The sequence below is a fragment of the Malurus melanocephalus genome, unplaced genomic scaffold (assembly GCF_030028575.1).
Source record: "Malurus melanocephalus ecotype Western Australia unplaced genomic scaffold, MMel_1.1 scaffold_733, whole genome shotgun sequence".
Classification (NCBI taxonomy): domain Eukaryota; kingdom Metazoa; phylum Chordata; class Aves; order Passeriformes; family Maluridae; genus Malurus; species Malurus melanocephalus.
The window spans coordinates 57,233-63,343 of NW_026623965.1; positions in this window are offsets into that span (position 1 = coordinate 57,233).

Sequence of the window (6,111 nt, forward strand, 5' to 3'; positions counted from 1 at the left end):
AAAAAAAAAAAACAGCTCAGCCAGCTAAGTTGAACTGCTTTAAGGTAACAGAAGCCAGGTCAGAGAAACCTTGAGGAAGGTTAGCAAATTGAAAGCAAAAAAAAAAACCCAAGCAAATGATTGTGAGGCAACGATGACGAATCAGTTACCAGAGCTACTTCTGAAGAGCTACATTTAAAAATCCCTCATCTGCACACCCCACAGATTCTATTACCAGAGGATTGTTAAACCCTGTTATTTCCAAAACTATTGCAGGAGTCAGCACCATAACAACTGGGTTTTCTCTTCTGAGCACTTGATTTGGGAGAAAAAAAAACCTCTATATGTATTTGTTTTCACCTCAGATGCTATTTGGCCCTTCAATAATTCACATTGAGCCCACAAGGAACTGCACAAGATCATTTCTCAGGCAGTAGAATGCACTTGTTAAGGGAGGAAATCCTGTTATGAAACAAAAGTTAATCAAAACCTTGCACACTACAAAACACCAAAGGGACACAAAAGTAAGATTTGCAGAATTGAAGCACTGCAGTCAAGGCAGCAGAGTYATTCCAGAGAATCAAAATTTACCAAGGCAGAGATCAGGCTCTGAAAGTTTTCTTTTCTTGAATGGGAAAATGCGTGAAAAGTTGAACAACTGATAAAAGAGCCAAGAGAGAAATGCCTGCAAATTAAAAAGGTAATTATTAGGTGATGCTAGCAGTGGGGTTGGTTATGTGCCCTGGGTCCAGTGGGTAGTGGTTTGAGCTGGGATGGAGTGAATTTCCTTCACATAAAATAAAGTGGGTCAGTATTTAGGATTTGTGATAAAAACAGTGCTGAGAACGTTTTCCTCCATGATGATTTCTGTAGAGTTTAATTTATAAATGAATGGGATATATATATATATATATAAATGTATATATATAAATGTATATATATAAATGTATATATATATAAATGTATGGGAGATCACTCTCTTTTGCTTGTTGATGTCGCTTTTCACTGACCAGATGCAAAGATGTTTTTCCTGGCAGAGAGGCAAAATAAGTGAAAGATTCCCATTGCYCAGGAAATCTTCATGATGAACAGCACAGCTTTGTTTCTTCTGAAAAKGAMCYSTGACTYGCACAAGCTGCAGGGTTTCATCTCYTTAAATGCTGGTTTCMCAAAACACAGATCCTACAGCTGTCCCAGTGTAAGTGCTAATTGAATCTCTGATTTTCCAAGAAGTCAGGTGAGGCTGACACTAGTTAAGTTTCTAAATTCCCCAGCGAGCTTGAAGAGAAATGCTCACGGAATGGGAAAGATGTAAATATACCCAGCTCTTCTCTCTAACCCAGAAAAAAAAAAGCAGTATTTGCTAAAACYACTGATGGATGATGGATGATACAGTAGACCTCAGATGGAGAGGGTGAATTGTGCCTGAAAACCACCCTGTGACACTGAAGAGGGCACTGCCTCCCTCACTGAAAAGAAGTCCTGAGCAGGGCTGAGAGATATTTCACAAAATCAGTTTTTTTCTAGGCTGCCCATGTCCTCTAAGACACACAGACCCCCAAAGAGTAATTTTTCATTGGATTTGCCAAATAAATGCAGGAAAGACTCTTCAACAATACCCAWTCTCTTGATTACTATCAAGACAAATGGCCAATTCAGAATGACAGTCTGGCATCCTTTTCTTGTAACACAAGAGATCGTTTGGAGGGGTGCAGAGGACACTACAGAACCTTCTGTGTCTTATGGCAGTTTCAACTCCAAGTCAACACGATCCTAAAATACCAGAGTGACAAAAAAAATACTGCTGACGGAAACGCAAATAAGTCACCGTGTCATGRCATGTAGTCATCACTTTGTGCAATGTTCATTGACTTGAGCAAAAAGATGAAACTTTATTCCCTGGTGAGAAGTCGAAGTAGTCCGTGCCTATTTATAGCCCGCAAACACACACAAAGGAAACCTATCAATCTCCACAGCACAGCTTCCATCCCATTTCTCAGCCCTGGTGAATATTTTTGGTTGCAGAAGGCAGAAATAGATGGCAAACTAATTAATTCATTTATTTGATTCTCCCATTCAAAATGTTGCCATCTTTCAGAAGCAGCAGAGGACACAAAGGGTCATCCCTCAGTGCAAAACTGAGTTTACTGCATGTATTTTAGGTTACACTTCAGTTGCACTAGTTGGCTTTTCCTTTTTACAAAAATATCCCTATAAGCACAATACGCAGAATAATCTTCGACTCCATAAAGTTTATGCTCAATTCATGCAAATATTTAATCCTCTGTTACATAAAACATGAGCTGATGCTGCACTTATTGTTGTAAGCACTTCATTAAACACACTCTTGGTCATATATAATGCAGTAGAAATTGTTTGCTAAAGGAGATCAGGTGGCCTATGTTGGCTTACATTTTGAATCCCCACTAGCCCAAGGCATGCAAATAATTTTCAGTCTGCTGGTCAGGCAAAAARGTGGGAGAAAAAAACTTGGAGACGTAGCAGAGTTACTCTTGAGCAACTTCAGTTCTAACATCCAGTACTATCAACTTTAAGATGTACTTGTAGATGTTTAATTCATCAAATTTGATTAATTGTATACACAAAAATGGCAACAGCAATTTTATGCAGCTTAATAAACTAATATTTTTCACTTTTCCTCAAGGCAGCCATCCAGCTAAACAGTCACACAACCCTAACAGGGATTTCACTGGAGTCATTCTTGTTCCTCCGGGCCAGAAAAAGGTTATTTCCCAATTGCTCCTCTCTTTAAATTACTCAGGAATGAACTTTGGATTCTGGAGAAGTGACTGCACTCCTCCAGCTCTGTGAGGAAAGGCTGGATATTCCCAGGTGTGTCAGCACTCCAGAAAAAGCAAAGCCTCACCCACAAATCACAGAAATACCAATCTGCATAAAATTAATGCCATTTTGGCCTGAATTCGAATATAGGGGTACCAAAATGGAATAACAATAATTGGATGCAAGGTTTCTGCAATACTGGAAGCCAGGCACAGATTTAAATCAGGATGTGAGTGGTGTGATCATTCCCAAAGGCAACAATGAGTAAAGTTACACAAGAAGGATGAGAGTGAGAAGAAAATGCAAACTCTTTTTCCAAATAAATGGAAGARTTAGCTAATTTGGAATACAATTGTTTAGTGTAATGGTTGATCGTGTGACAAGTGGTGTGAGAACCGGTCACCAGCAGCAAGTTAATGAATTGTTAATGAGTTAATTCAATAATGCTGGAAGCTGACCTGATTTATCAGTTTTGGAACACTCCCATTGCAGCATCCCAAGTTCCCTGAGAGAGATAAATCCCTGAGATAGATAGACAGATAGATAGATAGATAGATAGATAGATAGATAGATAGATAGATAGATAGATAGATAGATAGATAGATAGATAGACAGACAGACAGACATATATTTTGTTGCAACAGTATACAGAACATTAGAGTGCACACAGGATCTCCCAAAAAACAAAAAAAAGAAAAAAATTAAAAGTCTTGGGTTCCATCTGCATAATGCAAAGCTGTTTTTCTGATCAATCTCAAGAGAGAAGACCCAGTCGTTTTCTTCTCCCAATAGCTCTTGATTCCGTAATAATGGTTGGATTTCTCTCTTGCCTAAATGCATGGAAAGTGATCCTTCTAATTGTTACATGCAGCTATACCTTACTGTTGATTTAAAATAATCTGAGAAAGCAAGGAAACCAGACACAAATCTCTCAAGAACTCAGACAAGTTCTTAAAGGTTGTTAAAACTGGACAAAAAAGTTGCAGCTTCCACATACATGCCTCTTCTAATATTTTGGCATCCAAGAAAGATTTGAGTTTGCAAGAGATTATATAAAGACAACTCATGTAAAACTTCCTACAAAAATCTCACTTGTGTATTTGCTTTCAATTGATCACTTATAGCCACAAGGAGGAAAAAATAACCCAAAACAACAAACCTCAAATAACTTCTAGCGACAGGGCATGGAATAAGAAAGGAAGTAATTTGCATAAATTGAGATTTTGGGAGGTAGGCCTCAACRCTTCTGCTCACATTTAACAGATCCTAACATATCTTGCACACTTTAATCAGAAGATCAAGCAATAAACCACAGATAGGCTCCTGTTCTCACCTCCAACAGAGAAATTCTATTGAATTTTGCTCAGCATTYGGCCTGTGTGCTTTGTTTTTTGGCAAGCAATGCTCATTGTGACACGGCCTCACCGTGTGAGTACACACCAAGTGAATATATATTTGCTTTAAAGCAAAGCCTTGCCTTGGAACAATGGGCATGTGACCTGTGGGGATAAGATTCAGTGCCTTTTTAATAAAATCTGTAGGTTCAGGGAGAGTGTTTTCCTTACAGAGCCTKCTGTGAGAGGAGGAATTACCTGCACAAAAACTACGAGGCAGCAATTCTTCCTCAACTTTTTCCAGCCTTTCCTTTCCTCCTTGGTAAATGAGTATATATGCTTTCACTAACAACAAAGGAGGAAATAATTTAATTTGCTATTGATGAAAAAATGTATTTCTTAATGCTATATAAGCTGCTCTTATCATTTCACCCCTGTGGAGTTAGCAAATAGCTACTACCTGCTTTGATGTGTCTCTGTCCATTTCATAATTGGGAGCATTAAACTTTAATATTACTGGAAACAAAAGCAAGAAGTAATACCAAATGTCTGTACACACCCCAAAAAAGTTGGTTTTCCTTGTGAACCGTAGTCACTAAAACCCTTACATTCAGATTTGGCAATGGGAACAAAAACTGAGCAGTGGACACTCAAATATGACAACTAACACATGATACCCCACACATCATTAATATGTGCCAGCCATGTGAAACCTCCTGAAAGTTTCTCCATTAAAAAAATTAACATTACTGCATACTGGGAGTACACATAAGAAAAATATTGTGGACCCGCTGCTGTGTTGTACTGGAACAGGATGGCTTAAGAGTTCCTAATGGAAGCTTAGCAAGTCCTGGAGCAATGCAGTTTTCCACTTCATTACCAAGTCAGACTCATTGAGAACCCCTAAACAGSTTATTTATCTAAGTGGGTCTTTTTATTGGCAATAAAACTTTCAAGCTATAACTGATATGTTAGTGCATAATTTCTTCTTGTTTGTTGTTTGAGTCAAACAGATGGAGCAATCAAAAAAAAAAAAAAAGTACTTCTAACCCTCTCTGTTTCCAGTAACTAGAATATACAGCCTCAATCTCCTAGAATACTAGCAATTCTGCAGAAGAGGTCAGAATTCACAAAAAGCCCCGGGGGGTTGAGTGGAAGTAATCTAGGAAAGCAGAAAAAGGTGAGTATTCTCTTCCACACATCAATGCAAACAGCTTAAAAAGAAACACAGATGAGGCAGAACACTTGGCATCAAGAGAGGCTCTGAGCAAAAAGGTGTTTCCAACTCATCTTAGGGTGACAGYGATAAGTACAGTAAATTTTTCAAGACAAGTAGATCTGGTCATGAAAGGGCTGCTTCTAAAACCAGCMGTGCTGGCAGGCAGCCAATGCAATGGAGGTGCTTCACATCAGGAAATTCAGTTTTCAGGGTGGTCAGTGGAGACAGGGAAGCAATTCCAGAAGGGTGAACCACAGCCTAGGAAAGAGYAGCACCTCTGATTGTGCACTTTGTTGAGATGCACTGCTGTGATCCAAAAGGATGTGTTTTAAAAGAGGCTTGGCATCTCTGAAATTCCAAATCTGCCCTTCCCTCCAAGTGCTTAAATATCCTTGAAAAAGAGGAACTTCAGTGATAACAGAAACTTACAGGAATCATGTTATTTTTAACTTCTCTTATACTCTCATGTGCTGTTTAAAATCACAGGTAGAAGCTACAGAAAAATATCATGGGACCCTTTGAAGTGCGTTTTGCAGACTTTGATGCTCACAGGAGCAAAGGGCACAGAGAGGAGTTCAGCAGACAAGAGGAGTGCAAATTGTCATCACCTCCTTCTTGCCAGGACTGACTGAAGAAATTTCACAGGACCTGCTGTTATCAGAAAATTCAACATCCTGAGAATCTGTGATGGGACACTTCTGAGTGCAGTTCTGAGCCAGGTGTTCCAAGCAGTGTTTGGGTAAGGCYATTTTGAGTCTATTGACCCTTGAAATCATT